Below are 18,125 nucleotides of genomic sequence, written 5' to 3' on the forward strand. Positions count from 1 at the left end.
CTGACATAATTTTTGTCTTCTCTCCTGGAAGGGAAGCCTCAGAACCATCAGAGAGTGATCCACTCTGCCCTCTCTTCTTATTCTTCTGTCTCTCCAGTCTCTCTCCCTGAGCTGGACTCTCCACCCACCCACACATCCTGGACAGTGCAGAGATGAGCGAGCATGACCCTGGGTCAGGATTGGCTGCATGCAAACCCAGCTCCACCACGATTTGTGTGCAACCTTCATTCCTATTGTATCGCCTGAAAACGGAAAATTTTGCAGGCACACCCCATAGAGGTGTTGTGAAAATTAAATGAATTCATGTTTTTAAAGTGCTAAGGACACAGATTAACACATAGCACCATGACAGTGTATGATATTATCACTGTTGCTATTTCTTTCCTTTTGTTTTCATTTTGATATGGACTTTTGCTCTTGTTGCCCAGACTGGAGTGCAGTGGCGCCATCTTGGCTCAATGCAACCTCCGCCTCCCGGATTCAAGCGATTCTTCTGCCTCAGCATCCGGAGTAGCTGGGATTACAGGCGCCTGCTACCACACCTGGCTCATTTATTTTTATTTTTATTTTTTTAGTAGAAACAGGATTCGCCATGTTGGTCAGGCTCGTCTTGAACTCCTGACCTCAGGTGATCCACCCTCCTTGGCCTCCCAAAGCGCTGGGATTACAGGTGTGAGCCACCGTGCCCAGCCGTGGTTGCTATTTCTTTCATCCTTTTTGCCTGAGCCTCTTCTCTTCTTTCTGGGTTCCCAGGGAAATTCTCTGTTGGAAGATTATGTTGGCAAGAGGCCTCCACCTGGGAAATGCTGGCCCGTGGTGGGATCTCCCTTTTATTAAATGGAATGATTGTTGGTGAATTGACAGCTAGTGAGCCACTTACAGTACAGTTCATGTAAAAAAGACCACATACCTAGGATTAACTCCATTTTAATAAAGACACATTCCACACATTATAAGCCCAATGTGATTTGTGAGGAGATTGGTTTGATTGGGTCATGGGAATATCACTCTACTTTCTTTGAGAGAGTTTTGCAACACATTTCAAATCTCTGCTTCTCATTTCACACTATCTGGCTCATGAGTGAAGGTGATGAGAAGTGTCCTCGTACTATGATCCCCGGTTTGTCTATCAGAATCATAGTCATATATGACACATAGAGATTATTTTCTTAGAATATATAATTTATTTATATATATTATACTCAGGGTATATAGAGAGATATTATTACAGTGCTTAAGTGGCTACTGGTATCTATGCATTTTCTCTCTTGGTACATGACATTAACATATAGAATTGTACCCTGTACTTTGGTTTCCAGCAATTGCTGATTAGGTCATTTGGACCAGCTCTCCCATTGAGTACCACTGGAAAAGTGGGAGGAAAATGCATGTTTGAAAAGTCTGCTTGAATTTATAGATGGGCCAGCAAAGCAGTGAAGATTTGCCAGTTCAGGAACCAGGAAGAGGCAGAAATCCAGAAGAGCACCTTGAGCTGTGGGGCTGCTTCTGTGGACCAGATGCAGTGACACCTGCCTCCCGGGCAAGAAGGCAGCTTCTGGGATTCAGAACTAAACTGTTCCAATACTTAGAAGGTCTCTTGGTCTCTCTGCAATTCAGTGCTCATTGGCCAGGGCTAAGATATTCACACTCATTTGTTGGAGGAGCCAAGCTTCGGGTTTGACTGCCTTTGGGGCATTTCATGCTAGAAAAACCCCAACCTGTGTAGATAAATGGTGTAGAGGACACCAGTCACTGGAGCTCTGCCTAGTGATCTCCCCTGACTTCCACTGGGAGACAACATGGCCATTTCACTAAATTCCTGAGGACATGGCCAACATAATAAGAGAACACTGGGAGGTACCTTGGACAGAGTTCCAGGCAGTTACAGCTTTTGGGTTTCTGTGTCCTTTACTTTCATCTCAACCAGACAGCATTTGTGGAGGCTGAAGAACAAAAGACTTTAAATATCAGAGGTGAATCTAGGACCATTGATCCATTGTGGTCAAGAGGCTGGAGCCATGTGGCCCAGCAGTAATGATCTATGGTCTTTGGTCACCCCAAAGCTCTCTCCCATTAGGAGCGGCTTATCACTGCTATCAGGGACCCCAGTAGCTGCACAAGGCATTTTTTTTTTTTTTTTGTCATTTCTGATGAGAACTTGGAGAGGTCCCAGAGCATATAGACCTTGATTGAAATAGGGTCAGAGTAGAGTCAGGTAAAACTCTGCAATGATTCAGAGGTACCTAAGTATAAAATAAAATTTCAACTCAGAGCTTCCATTAGAGCATCAGGCTCAGTAGCTCCTGTGTTTGCACTGTGAGAACTGGGGCTTGATGAGAACAGAAATAGTTACATGTGCAGAAAAGCATATGTAGTTAGAAAACTGGGTCATGATTCAAGGCGTGGGAGGGCCATTGTCTTTACCATGGTAGAAAGTGGGGCTTTCTGTCATCTTGGTTCTGATAGGCCAAGTGCAGAAGATTAACCTTCTTGCTTTCAGCTGAGTGACTGGTAATAGAAGCTGGAATTAAGAGAATCAGTGGGAGCCTTTCTCCCTCCATCCTCCAGCCCAGTAAATATAAGCGAAGGACTTGGGGCTCTGGCAGTTTATTCTCATTGTGCGCTCTCCTTCTCTGGCTCAAAAGAGAACCACATGTATCAGAAAACAAGGGCTACAATTCTCATAGAACCCAGAAATTGGACTAGAGGCCTGGAATGTCATGTGCCCATCATTGCTCCACCACCCAGGTGCTGTGTGACCTCAGGAGAAGCTCTCTGCTCCTGAGACCTCTTTGATTCATCTGTGAATCATGGCCAAACACCTCCACTCTAGCAACGTTACTGAAATGCAGGGAGGAACAAGTGATCAATGGGTAGGAAAAAAGCAAAGTGATAACATTTACTCCTAGACAAAACTTTTTAGGAAAACGTAACTTAAAAATAGGAGAAAAACATATAGTACCTGTGATCCCCTGCCAGAAAAGCCTCTTTATTTAGTAATTGTGATTGTTCATCATCTTTCTATAAAATTTGGGCAAAACTACCTCCTTCAATATCTCAAATTAATTAAATACAGTTGTGATTCTATGTCAGTTTAGGTCTACAACTTTTGCTTTGTGTGAAACCGAAAGGCGATGGGCACATCTTCATTTTTCTATGGTGGCCAGGGGACATTCAGAGACTTGGAAATGACCCAATATCATCCATTTTCATTTGACTTATACTATCCTTTGGAATTCCAGGTAATTCATACTCCTAAAAAAATCTCATGTTCATACATAGGAGAAGGTAGAAAAGGTAATATTTCTGTTTTAATTTGCTAGAGCTGCCATAACAAAGTACCAAAGGCTGGGTGACTTAGATGATAAATATGTATCATCTCACAGTTCTAGAGGCTACAGGTGCAAGGTCAAGGTGCTGCAGGGTTGATTTGTTCTGAGCCCTCTCTCCTTGGCTTGTTGATGGCCACTTCTTCTGTTTTCTCAACATAGGACTTCAACATATGGATTTTGGTGGCATAGTGTAGCAGGACAAGCTGGAGACAAAACTCCTCAGACACCAGATTAAAGAAGGAAGAGGTTTATTCGGCCAGGAGCATCACCAGACTTGTGTCTTAGGAGCTGAGCTCCCTGAAAAAGAAATTCTTGGCCTTTTTAAAGGCTTACAACTCTAAGGGGTTCACGTGAAAAGATCATGATAAATCAAGCAAGCGTGGGGAATGTGACTGGGGGGCTACATGCATCAGCTAACAGAACAGAAAGTTTTGCAATGCTTTTTCATAACAATGCCTGGAATTTACAGATAACCAAGTAGTTTAGGTCAGGGGTTGATGTTATTATTATTACTTTTTTTTTTTTTGAGACGGAGTCTTGCTCTGTTGCCCATGCTGGAGTGCAGTGGTGCAATCTTGGCTCACTGCAAGCTCCATCTCCTGGGTTCATGGCATTCTCCTGCCTCAGCCTCCCCAGTAGCTGGGACTACAGGCGCCTGCCACCAAGCCTGGCTAATTTTTTGTATTTTTAATAGAGATGGGGTTTCACTGTGTTAGCCAGGATGGTCTCGATCTCCTGACCTCGTGATCCACCCACCTCAGCCTCCCAAAGTGCTGGGATTACAGGCATGAGCCACCGTGCCCGGCCTATTATTACTTTTTTAACTCCTAGGGCCGGGTGGTGGTGCCAAGGTTGTCTGGCTATACATCTTACTTCTGTTTCTTTCCCAACTTTTTGCTTTCTCCCTTTTCTCCTGTCTTATAAACTAGGCAAGATAAGGGGAGGAGGGCAGCAGGAGTAGTAGTGGTCTCCTTCCTTAATGGGAACACAATTCTTCTTGTAACTGTCTGGATCATCTTTGGCAGTGGATATTCTAAGAAATTAAAGAGAGTAAAAGACAGTACATCCCTATGGCTGAATTCTTTCTCTTGGTTTTCTGAAATTTTGATCTTGCAATACGAACAGACAAGAAAGAGAACCAAAGTTTAGTTCTTCATGGAAGGTGAACCCTCCTCACTAAGTCTTGGTAATCCCAGACACTAAGACGTGGTGCTGTGCAGTTCTCCAAAGTGCAACTCACTCCAGTGATTCTGTTTCTGTCTTTTTAACTGGGAAGAGGATTCTCTTTCAGGAGAGCCACCTCTTCTGATGCTATATGGACTTTATTCTCCTTAAACATACAGAATGAAAAAGATGTTAATATAAAGGGAAATATTTGCCAAATTTTTATCATGCTCATAATTTTTGTACCTTTTAAAATGCCCCATATTGTGTTGTTTATTTTTAAAATATTTTTTAAATTGGTGCATAATATTTGTACATATTTATGGGATACATGTGACGTTTTGATACATGCATAGAATGTATGTATAAGAAGTCAGGATATTTAGGATATCCAGCACCTCAAGCATTTATCATTTCTTTGTGTTGAGAACATTTTAAATCCACTCTTATAGCTATATTGAAATATACATTTTTGTAACTTTAGTCAGTCTGCTGTGCTATCAAATATTAGAATTTATTTTCTCTAATAACTGAACATTTGGATCCATTAACCTGCCTTTCTGTATTTTCCTATCCATACATTCTTTCCAGATTCTGGTTAACTGTTATTCTACTCTCTTGACTTCCTTGAGATTAACCATTTTGGCTGGCACATATGAGTGACAACACGTGATATCTGCCTTTCCTTGCTTGGCTTATTTCACCTAACGTAATGGCCTTTGGTTCCATCCATGTTCCTGCAACTGACAGGATTTCATTCTTTTTTATGGCTGAATTGCATTCCATTGTGTATATATACCACTGTTTATTCAGTCACCCATTGATGGATTCACCTATTGATTTCATATCTTTGCTACTGTGAACAGTGCCTCAATAAACCCGAGAATGCAGGTACGCTTTTGATATGATTTCTTTTCATTTGTATAAATACCCAGGAGTAGAGTTGTTGGGTCAGCCAGTGGTTCTATTTTTAATTTTTTGAGAAATTACTATACTGTTTTCTATAATTGCTGTACTTACTTTCCCACCAACAGTGTACAACAGTTCTGGTTTCTCCACATGCTCGACAGTATCTATTATTTTTTATTTCCCAACAATAACCATTCTAACTAGGATAAGATGACATTTTACTGTAGTTTTGGTTTGCATTTTCCTGCTATTTAATAATGTTGAGTGCTTTTCACACACCTGTTGGCCATTTGTATGTCTCCTTTTGAGAAACATCTATTCAGATCCTTTGTCCACTTTTTAATTGGATTATTTGTGTTTTTACTGCTGAGTTTTTGAGTTTCTTATATATTGTAGATATTAGTTCCTTGTAGGATAAACACATAGCAAATATTTTCTCTATTCAACAGGTTGCCTTTTAATTCTGTTGATTGTTTCATTTGCTGTGTTGAAGCTATTTAGCTTAATGTAGTCTCATTTGTCTATTTTTATTTTTGTTGCCTGTGCTTTTGTGGTCTTAACCATAAAATTTTTGCCTAGACCCATGTCTAGAGTGTTTCCTATGTGCATTATTGTAGTCATTTTATAGTTTTAGGACCTGCATTTAAACCTTTAATCCATTTTGAGTTGATTTTTGTATATGGTGAGAGACAGGGGTCTAGATCCTCTGCATCTGCTAGCATTTTCTCAGCTCCATTTATTTAAGAGACTTGTTCTTTCCCCGTTGTATATTCCCTGTTCCTTTGCCAAAAATGAGTTGGCTATCAATACATGGATTTATATGTGAGTTCCCTTTTGTGTTCCATTGATTTAGGTGTCTAGTTTTATGCCAGTACCATACTGATTTGGTTACTCTAACCTTATAGTATATTTTGAATTCAGGTAGCATCATGCCTTTAGCTTTGTTCCTCTTGTTTACAATTGCCTTGGCTATTGGGGATATTTTATGGTTCCATATGAATTTCATATTTTTTCTAGATCTGTGAAGAATGATATTGGTATTTTGATAGGTATTGAATTGAATCTGTAAATTGCTTTGAGTAGTATGAATATTTTAACGATATTAATTCTTCCAATTTATGTGCATGAAATGTGTTTCATTTTTTTTTTTCCTTTAGAGACAGAGTCTCACTATGCTTCCCAGGCCTTGAGTTCCTGGGCTCAAACAATTCTCCTGTCTCATCCTCCCAAAGTCCCACGATTACAGATGTGTGTCACCATGCCTGGTTCTTTCAGTTTTGTGTGCTCTTCAATTTCCTTCATTGATGCTTTATAGTTTTTGTTTTACTTCCTGGGATAAGTTGATTTTTAGGTATTTTATCTTCTTTGTGATTTGTAAATGGTGTTGCTTTCTTGATTTTTTTTTTTTCAGATTGTATAGTGCTGGTATATATAAATGCTATGAAAGTTTGCACATTAATTTTGTATCCTGAGATTTTATTGAATATGTTTATTAGTTCTAACTATTTATTTGGTGGAATCTTTCATTATTTCTAAGTAAAAGATCATGTCACTTGCGAATAAGGCTAAGTTGGCTTTCTCCTACTGACTTGGATGCCCTTTATTTCCTCACTTGCCTGATTGCTCTGGCTAGGACTTCTAGTACGGATGGAATAAAAGGGGTGAAAGTGGGAGTCTGTGCCTCCTTCCAGATCTTACAGAGGAGGCTATAAACTTGTCTCCATTCACTATACTGTTAGCTGTGTGTTTTTCATATATGGACATATCACGGTGTATTATCCTTTTGGTGTACTGTTGGATTTGGTTGCTAATATTTTTAATTATTTTTATCACTAACATAATTTTTATTATAAGCATTTTAAACTTATAAAATTTACATTTACCAAAATAAGCAAATCTTCATCAACTTTATCAATGAATTTTGACAAATACAGCCATATCACTCTTGCCACTATCAATGTACACAAAGATCCCTTTTTCTCCCTTCAACTCAGCTTCTCCGCCCCCAGCAGCCATTGATTTGATGGCTATCATGATAGCGCAGTTCTTCCTGTTTTAACACTTCGTACGAATCTACTCATCCTGTATGGTCTCTCGTGTGTCTGGCTTTTTGCACTTGGCATAATAATTATGTGATCAATCCATGTTGTTGCATGTATCAGTAGTTCATTCATTTTTATTTCTGATAATATTCCATTGTATGAATGAATCATGATTTTTGTACATTGGCAATTATTTCTGATTTTTTACTATTATAAATAAAGAAACTATGAACATTCTTATACAGGGATTTTTGACAGAATCTTCATTTCTCTTGAGTAAATACCTAGGAGTGGAAAGGTAGCCATAGAGTACTAGGTTGTTTAACTTTATTACATGATACAAAACTGATTTTCAAAGTGGCTGTTTTATATTCCTATAGGTAATGGATGAGAGCACAGATTGTTCAACATCCTTGCCAACATTTATAGTTATTAATCATTTTAAATTTAGCCATTTGAATGGTTGCTTAGTGGTTTCTCACTGTGGTTTTACTTTGTGTTTTTCCCTGAAGACAATTGGCCATTCATATATCTTTTTTTATAATGTTTCAGATTTCTCTACAGATTGTGGAAGGTGCTAAATAAACATGAGTTCTCTTTCTCTAGTGCTGGACATAAAGCAGAATGTTCAGATTCCATCTACACCTCCCAATCTGGCCAAACACATGCCATATTTGCCTCCAGAAGTTCCTGCTCCTTCATCCCTCTTTCACAGTCTATCCACTTCGTTCTGGCTCCAGCTCACACTCCTCCAGGAAATCTGTTATTGTGAAGGTCACTGACATACTCAGTATTGTCATCTCTCCATCTGTCTTTACTTCTCTGTAGCTTTCCTCACGCTCAATAAATCCTTTTTTATTTTGCTCAATTTCTATGGATTCACTTCACAAATTTTTATTATGAATTAGTTCTAGCTGGAAGTAAAAATAGAGAATTATAAGAAATCTTTGTGAAGCCGCCACTCAGGTTTGTCAGTTTGGGACATTTTAACATTATTGGCTATATGTAGTATACACAGAAAATAATAGAAATACATGTAGATAGCCCTGATTTTCCACAGCTCAGTACAGGTTTCAGTCAACATTATACTGAGCAAACCAAGAACTGCTGGTGAATGTTTGTCTTGAATTTGATGTATGCCCTCATATTCTTACTACGTTTTAGGAAAGTCTCTTTGTTTGACATGCTTTTAGTCCTTTTTTTTTTTTTTTTTTTTTTTTTTTTTTTTTTTTTTTTTTTTTTTTTTTTTGATACAGGGTCTCAGTCTGTCACCTGGACTGAAATGCAGTGGCATAAACACAGTTCGCTTCAGCCTTGACCTGCCAGACTCAAGCAATTCCTCCCAACTCGGCCTCTTGAGTAGCTGGGACTAGAGGTTTGCACCACCAAGCCTGGGTAATTTTTGTACTTTTTGTAGAGACAGGGTTTTGTCATGTTTTCCAGGCTGGCCTGAAACTCCTGGGGTCAAGCAACCTGCTCTCCTTGGCCTCCCAAGGTGGTGCTAGGATTACAGGCATAAGCACCCACACCTGGCTTTGCTTTTAAACTTTTTATAAATTGTTTCTTGCTGATATTATTCATTGCTGACACCAGCTCGGTCGGGGAGACCCCAACCCAGTGGCGCTAGAGGAATTAAAGACACACACACAGAAATATGGCATGTGGAGTGGGAGATCAGGGGTCTCACAGCCTTCAGAGCTGACAGCCTCGAACAGAGATTTACACACATATTTATTGACAGCAAGCCAGTGATAACCATTATTTCTATAGATTATAGATTAACTAAAAGCATTTCTTACGGGAAATAAAGGGATGGGCCAAAATAAAGGAATGGGCTTTGGCTAGTTATCTGCCACAGGAACACGTCCTTAAGGCACAGATGGCTCATGCTATTGTGCTGGTTCAGGAACACCTTTAAGCGGTTTTCCGCTCTGGGTGGGTCAGGTGTTCCTCGCCCTCATTCCGGTAAATCCACAACCTTCAGCGTGGGCGTCATGGCCATCACGAACATGTCACAGTGCTGCTGAGATTTTGTTTATGGCCAGTTTTGGGGCCAGTTTATGACCAGATTTGGGGGCCTGTTCCCAACAATTCTTTTGCTTGTTTTTTCAGTTAAGGTGGTCTACAAGATGAATCAATGTTCATACAAATAGTTCATTTGTTTTCGTTGCAGTATAGTATTCCATGGCAGGAATGTGGTACAATTTATCTCTTCCCCTTTTCATTGCCTCTACATAGTCTCTAGTAGAGACATTGCTGCAATGAACATGCTTTAAATTTCAAATTTAAATAAGTAAATAAAAATTCTACCTCACCAAAACTCCTCAGGACCCGCACACAGGCACTGCAGCGGCGACTGGAGAAGAGGGCCCTGGAAACAGGAAGGACACCACCGCTTGGCCTCGGGCACCTGAAGGACAACCTGGAGGGCTCCGGGAGCACAGCAAAGGTCCAGGCAGAGCCAACCCTCACAGGCCCAGGGAAGGGCAGCGCCACAGGCCAGCAGGACAGGCCCACCGCCGCGGAGAGGGGCTGCCCAAAAGGCAACAGCCACAGGAGATGAGCAGGGGTAGGACTCATCTCCCCAACCCCACCGACGCCACGAGGCAGAGGGCGGGGACAGCGAGGTCGACCGGATTCCGCACCCCTGTCTCCCACGCAGCACCCATGGGCAGGGAGGAGAGACTATGGGCTGCAGGCAGAAGGAGAAGAGGGGTCACGTTAGCCATGTCAGTCCCTCATGTGTGGTACCTCGTGCCCCGCCCGGGAGAACGTGACGTCACCACATCCATCACTTGTTCTCTTTCACTCTTCCCATTCTTTCCTCTTCCCGGTATATTTATATAGTAATTATGTTTAGTTTGTTGTAACCAAGCGAGTTATAGAGAAACACCACACTTTGAGACAAATTATGGAGTCCTTTATTAGCCGGAGACCGGGAGGCAGCTAGCGCTCAAAATTCCCTCGGCCCCCGAAGAAGGGGCTAGATTTTCTTTTATACTACGATCTAAACAGTAACTGAAGCAATTTTACAGAAGCAGAATAGGCAAAAAAAATTAATTGGTTATAGAAGAAGTTACAAAAAATAAACAGTTCCAGGTGCAGGGGCTTAAACCAATTATCATTAAAAGATAAATGCAGGCGCTTTAGGTACCTTCCACTGAGCACATTCCCAGGAGCTGCTGGTACAGCCTGCCTCAGTATCTTATCAGCGAGTGCATTCCTGGATGTGCTTGGAGTCAGTTTGCACTAGCTATTCCCTTAAGGGGGATAAAGGAGGCTGCAAGTGAAGAAACTAAAATGGAGTCTGTCCGTCTGTCTCTCCTAGGAGAGAGTTACTCAGGTAAAAACAAGGCAAGGTATCACAAGTTCAGCCATTCCTTGCTTCTTTTTCTGTGACTAATCGTCTCATATGACAACTTGACTACTTTTCACTTGCTTCGTAATATTTGCTCTTCCTCAAGTTAATACTTGCCTTTGTTTTTGTTTATTTTCTTTTACTTTTTTTTTCTGGCTCTGTCACCGGGCTGAAGTGCTGTGGCGCTATCTCCGCTCACTGCACCCTCTGCCTCCCGGGTTCAAGCGATTCTCCTGCCTCAGCTTCTCGAGTAGCTGGGACTACAGGCGTGCGCCACAATGCCTGGCTAATTTTTGTATTTTTAGTAGAGACGGCGTTTCACCATGCTGGCCAGGATAGTCTCGATCTCTTGACCTCGTGATCCACCCTCCTCGACCTCCCAAAGTGCTGGGATTACAGGCATGAGCCACCTCGCCTGGCCTGTTTATTTTCTAGATAACTCTCATTAATTTAACTTTGGTATCTGTTCCATTTCTGTGACTCTTTTAAGAAGTCAGAGACTTTGGACAGTCTATTAATTTTACTTTCTTGGAAATGTCCCTCCTGGGCCCTTCTGGTTGCTCCCATCTGGACTGGAGGCTCCTACCTGTGGGGCAGAGTCACCATCCTAGGATGTCCCTCCACCACCATCTGGGGCAGTGCCTTACATGCAGTGGAGCCACCTGGGGTCCTGACAAATGCAGACTGATTCAAGATGTCAAGGCTGGGCCTGTGAGCCTTTCTGTCTAGTTTCATGAGATGCTGATTCTGCTGATTCATGGGTGATAGCTGGGGTAGCAAGGATCTCTCTTTTTGTCTCAAGTTTTCTGTGTCTCTTTTTCATAGTAAGCACATACTAATATATTTTCAATGAATTAATGTGCTTTTTTCCTAAGTTAATAAGAGAGCTAATTATTTTTTATTGTGCCGAAAACCATATTATGTAAAATTTTGTATCATAGCCATTTTAAGTATAGAGTACTATCATATTAACTGTAAGCCCATTGTTACGCAACAGATCTCTAGAACGTTTCATTTTGCAAAACTGAAACTCTATGCCCCAAAACTCCTCATGAATCCCCAACTGAACCCCTGGCAGTGCCATTCTACTTTCAGGTTCTAAGAGTTTAGACGCCTCATATAACTGGAATTGTGCAGTATTGGAATTTCCTTATGATTGGCTTATTTCACTTAGCATTGTTCTCCAGGTTCATCCATGTTGCGGCATATAACAGAATTTCCTTCTTTTTAAGGTTGAATCATATTCTGTTGTCTACATAGACCACATGTTTTTCATCTATGCAGGTGTTGATGGCTACTTTGTTTGCTTCCTTGTCTTGGCTATGGTGAGTAATGCTGCTGTGAATACGGGTATGCAATGTTTTCCATTTTCACACCTTTCTCATTTTGGTGGAACTAATGTTTTTGTAGCTACTTGTGACAGCACATATTTAAAGTATGTTTGCATATTTCAATGTGTCCATTGTTGTTTTGATTTTCTCCTGGAAGAGGATAGAAATGTATGAAGGTGCTGTTTGGCACAGCATTTAATGGTGAAGAAAGAGACAGGGTAACTGACCACTGCTGGGTCTCAGCATCCTGCAATTTCAGAACTACTGTGAATACAAAAAGAATAAAAAACAGTTCTACCCAGAAAGGGGGAGTCATCCCAAAATATGGTGGCCCTGGGACAGCTGGCTCTCTGCCCGGCCTCTTCCATGGGAGCCCTTTTCTGCAGTGACTGGGGTTTCTTCTCATTTGTCTCTATCCTGTGTCCTGACCCAAAAGACAAGGCATGTCTGTAGCTGTGCCCACACTTGGAGTGTGTCAGTACATTATAAACACTGGCTCAGTGGTATCAGTACATTATAAACTTTGGCTTATTATGGGTTGTTTTATTATTTATTAAGTGTGTATTTTGATTTCACGTTACTGACAGCACAATAAACCAGGACAATCTAGTGATCGCATCCTCTTTCTTATGTAAAAAAGCATCTTCGAGGAACATGAGAAGGAGACAGTTTTCACTAGAGTTGGTTAAGTGAGAGCCAGATGGGCTGGGCAGGAGGATTTTTACCTGGAACCTGTGCGATGAGCTGTGACATCCCTCTCCCCACCTTCAATCTCAGCCCCAGCAGCCACCTGCTGGGCGCAGAAGCAGTGCAGCGGCACCACCTCGTGGTCTGTGCTCTTCTATTCCCAGACAAGCACAGCCCTGAAATCCACCTGTGCCTCCTCTGTGCCAGGGTTTCTTCACTGGACACCAGCATGAGTCAACTTTAAAGCAGAAAGAACATGAGATGGGACCATGTTAGAGGAGGAATGGTGTCATCTCCACCTCTGGAGAGATCCCTGTCACCCTGTTCAGGGGAAGGACCAAGCCTCAGTCCCAGGCAGAGAGGAGGGTCTGGCTGTAGCTGCGCCTGTGGAGAGGTGAGGACCTGTTCCCTCTATGCTGATGGCCAAAGCCTACAGACTGGGGCCAGACTTCCCCTCAGCTGTGTCCTATCAGGTTCATCCAGGCCTCAAGGAATAGATCATGGACATTGCCTCCAGTGATGGGGAGCTGGGTGCACACTCAGAAATGAGGTAGTCCTGGCAGGGGTCCTGGGGCTGCCAGTTGTTCTGGGTGCTCAGTGTCCAGAGAGGAGGATGGGGTGGAGGCTTTGTGCAGAACAGGAACCATGCCCCATAACTTATTTTACTCTGCATTAGCCTTTTTATCATAAAATAAAACACAGGTAACACACACACACAAAAAGATCTTAAAATGGTGACATTTAATCAAAGGTAAACACCCTTTAACCATCAGAGAGGGAGAAGTTTGGCAGCTGACCTCGAAGCCCCATCAATTGCCCCAGCTCAACAATAAACTCTTCCCCTTTTCAAATAAAAATCAATCACATCCTGACTTTTATGGTCATCGCTCCTTTGTTCTATTTTATATTTTCATCATCCAAAATTATAGTTTAGTTTTACCTTTAAAATATGTTTTGTGTTCTCATTTGTTCTATAGATTCCTCCTTGAAATTTATGTTGTATGGTAAGGTTTCCTATTGTTTGAATTTTGTGGTTGCATGCCAAGGTGTGGTCTGACATTTATCTCTATTACCTGTATTTTCTCTAAATTGGTAGTTTGGTATACAGGCTTGTACATATTCAGGGTTTTTTTCTGTAAGTGTTGATGGTTCTGTAAAAGGAAAATAAATCTTGGGGCCCCAAAATTACTAAGCTAAAAGGGAAAAGTCAAGCTGGGAACTGCTCAGGGCAAACCTGCCTCCTGTCTATCCAATGTCACCCCTCTGCTCACTGAGATAAAGTCATGTCTGATTGCCTCCTTTGGAGAGGCTAATCAGAAACTCAAAAGACTGCAACCATTTGTCTCTCATCTACCGGTGACCTGGAAGCTCCCTCCTTGCTTCGAGTTGTCCCGCCTTTCCCGGTGGAATCAATGTTCAGCTTACATATGTTGGTCAATGTCTCGGGTCTCCCTAAAATATATAAAATCAAGTTGTGCTCTGACCACCTAGGGCACATGTCATCAGGACCTCCTGAGGCTGTGACATGGACATGTATCCTCAACTTTGGCCAAATAAACTTTCTAAAACTGAGATCTGTCTCAGATTTTCAGGATTCACAGTACAATATCGTGTTTTTCATCAAGAAGAATAATGTAATACTGGTTAATTCTTTTCTTGTGATGTTAATTGCCATTGCTGTTCAATGGCGAAATCTGTTAGTTCACTGTGGATTGCAAAAGGGTTATTTCTTTCATGTATTAGCTGAATAATTTGTAGAATAAGAGATTTACCCCTGTCTATTATTTGTCGGTTCCATAGACACTTGTGTTTTGAGAAACTAAACCAAGCATCCACTCTCCTACGACCCAGCAATTGCACTGTTGGTTATATACCAATAGAAATGCATGCATTTGCATCCCCAAATATGTGAAAATATTATTTATAGCAGCACAATTTGTAAAATCTGGATATAACACACATGTTTATCAACAGTGGAGGGATAAGAAGACTGAGTTATTTGTAAAATGGAGCACTGACAGCCATGGGAGTGAATAGGCTACAATCACACACAGCAAGACCCAGGACATGAGGGTGACTGTATTCAGAACTGATGGATCTCGTCTATGGTGTTAGAAATGAAGAAAGTGGCTGCTTTAGCATCAGGGAGGGTGATTTATGATCAAGTAGAACCTAAGGGTGTTTCCTGGAGGCTGGAAATGCTGTACCTTGATGTGAGTGTTGTTTACTCAACTGTTCACTTTATGAAAATCCATGGCATACTCAAGGTTTCTTCACCTCTCTCCATGCATGTTGTCCTTCATTCCAGTATACATTTCTGATGTTTTGAAACAAGTCACTATAAGCTAATATAGAATCTCCCTTCCTGGAAGTCCTTAGAAATGCTGCATTGAACAAATCAGTGCAATTTTTAGAAATCCCAGGAAATAGATGCCTGTGACTCAGATATAAAGAGGAAAGCCTACAACAAGAGCAGTAGGCTTGGGAGCTGACACAAGTACAGCTTTGGTAATGGCTGTTGAGCCAGGAACTAGAAATCAAATCCCAAATAGGCCCATGGAAGGTGGGGGTTGTGAAATGATGCCCCAATAGTGCATGAGTGAATGAGTCATGGGCAGTGGCTCATGGGTCGGCTTGCCAGTCAGGAACTTGGGAAAAATAAAGATGGAAAAATTAGGGGGTATAGTAGAGGGGTCTGCATACGCCTCTTGCGATGTACGGAGCCTGTGATGATACTGGTTGCATGTGGATGCCCAACAGAGGGGCTCCAAGGGGCTGGAGCTGCCTGTAATCAGGTGGGCAAGATGGCTTGATGGACGATGCCACTCAGCCGCACAGGGCTTGCTCATGGAGTGTGTGCACAAAGTGGCCGTGGTGGCTGGGATGGACACTGCATGGGCACAGCAACTGACTCGACTCACCAAGGCTGACCTGGCAGCTGCCACTGCTGAGAACCCAGCCTGCCAAAAGCAGCTGTTCATTGAATGGAGAAATAAAACAGGCAATGTTAATTAAGAACAAGACAGTGGTATATAACAGACAAATATACCACTGCAGATATAGGAGAGATTTCAGTCATCTCTACTTTTAAGGATTCATGATCAGATTGGGCTCACCCAGAAAATCCAAGATAATCTCCCCAAATAAAGGTCCATCCTGTTAATCATATTGGCAAATTCTCTTTTGTTTTTAAGGTAACATATCTAAAGATGATGAGGCTTAGGGTTTGGAGATATTTGTGGGGCCATTATTTTAGATTTCACAGTGTACATGGTGGTCAAATGAGATTTAACATTAGTCAAATTCCTACACATCAAAAAGTGAGTAAATGTATGAGGCATTCCATAAAAATGTTATGGGTAAAGATGAAGCAAATGTATACACAGCACTGTGAATGAAGAGATCCACATTTACTCACACTGCATTGGAACCTCAGATGTTAAAGGGAAATGGTCATCTTAAAGGTAGCCACAGAAGAAACACAGATCATCTAAGAAGCAACTGCTTTAAGATGTAATCGGTCTTTCCCTGTCAGCCACAGCAGCCGGAAGAGGCATAATGATCAAGAGCTGAGAGAAAACCAATGTCCAACCAGAAATTTGTGGCTGGCAAATCTCTCTTTAAGGAATAAGAGTAAAACAAAATATCATCGTATAAATGAAACTGTTGGACTATCTCCAAAATGCCCAGTCTAAAAATATTTACAAAGATAGAGAAATATATAAGAAAGAAACAGAGAAAGAAAGCAGAAACTTTAATTTCTAATCATTGGTACCTGCCAGTAGTCATTATAAAATATTAATAATGTAGCATTCAAAGGAAAAAAATAATATAAAATACTGTAACATGTTGTGTTATGATTTCCTTATCCGTATTCCAATCCCCTACCTGTGCCATCTATGAGGTCCAACGAATTTGATTCTTTTTTCTGAGATCAACTCCGTAGAGTACAGCCCCAAGAACAAGTTAGTTGCTTGATGAATTTTGACCATATGAATAACTTTCTTGAAAGTACTTAGCAGATCAGGAATGTGATGCATAAGCACAATTCAAAAGTGGCTGAGGAGTGACACAAAAGAACATGGTGGCGTAAGAACTCCAAGGACCTCCCCTCCACAGCGGCAATGTGCTTGTTGAAACACCAGTATTAAAAAATCTCCATGAGAGCTGTGATTGGATTTAGTGTTGATACATTTTTTAAAATTGTGGTAAAACAAACATACTGTCATGCGCGTCCTTGTGAAGAGACCACCAAACAGGCTTTTTGTGAGCAACATGGCTGTTTATTTCACCTGGGCGCAGGCGGGCTGAGTCCGAAAAAGGAGTCAGCGAAGGAAGATAAGGGTGGGCCGTTTTATAGGATTTGGGTAGGTAAAGGTAAATTACAGTCAAAGGGGGGTTGTTCTCTGGCGGGCAGGAGTAGGGGTCACAGAATACTTAGTGGGGGAGTTTTTGAGCCAGGATGAGCCAGGAAAAGGACTTTCACAAGGTAATGTCATCACTTAAGGCAAGGACCTGCCATTTTCACTTCTTTTGTGGTGGAATGTCATCAGTTAAGGTGGGGCAGGGCATTTTCACTTCTTTTGTGATTCTTCAGTTACTTCAGGCCATCTGGGCATACACCTGCAAGTCACAGGGGAAGCGATGGCTTGGCTTGGGCTCAGAGGCCTGACACATAATATATAATTTACCATCCAACTATTTTTTCAGTGTACAGTTTGATGGCATTAAACACATTTACAGTGTTATGTAACCACCACCAATATCCATTTCCAGAACACTTTCATCTTCTCAGACAGAAACTGTACCCGTTAAACCATAACTGCCCATCCCCTGGTAACCGCTATTCTGCTTTCCGTTTCTATGAATTAGCTTATTCTAGCTACCTCATATAAGTAAAATATCATATTTGTTTTTTTATTTCTGGCTTATTTCACTTACAGTGCTTTCAAGGTTCATTCAATCAGAATTTTATTCACTTTTAAGGCTGAATAGTATTCCGTGTGTGTGTGCACCGTGGGCTGTTTATCCAGTCATCCTCAATGGACACTCGGTTGCTTCCACCTTTTAGGTATTGGGAATAGTGCTGCTATGGGCCTGAGTGTGCAAATATCTGTGTGAGGTCCTGCTTTCAGTTCTTTTGACGATATGCCCAAAAGTGGAATTGTTGTCTCACATAGTAATTCTATTTTTACTTTCTTGAGGAACCACTATACTGTTTTCCATGGTGGCTGCACCACTGTTCACTCTCACCAGCAGTGTGCAAGTGTTCCCATTTCTCCACATCTTCAACACTTGGCCT

At 41.5% G+C, this 18,125-nt stretch overlaps 1 long non-coding RNA gene across 1 annotated transcript; it reads left to right on the forward strand.

Annotated features, from left to right (window-relative positions):
• The first annotated feature begins 10,484 nt into the window (after positions 1–10,484).
• On the forward strand, positions 10,485–14,395 carry LOC144340528 (uncharacterized). The gene is made up of 3 exons (XR_013416734.1): positions 10,485–10,790; positions 12,038–12,130; positions 12,724–14,395. It is a non-coding gene; the product is annotated as an uncharacterized LOC144340528 (long non-coding RNA).
• The last annotated feature ends 3,730 nt before the right edge of the window (positions 14,396–18,125 follow it).

The sequence above is a fragment of the Macaca mulatta genome, chromosome 4 (assembly GCF_049350105.2).
Source record: "Macaca mulatta isolate MMU2019108-1 chromosome 4, T2T-MMU8v2.0, whole genome shotgun sequence".
Taxonomy (NCBI): domain Eukaryota; kingdom Metazoa; phylum Chordata; class Mammalia; order Primates; family Cercopithecidae; genus Macaca; species Macaca mulatta.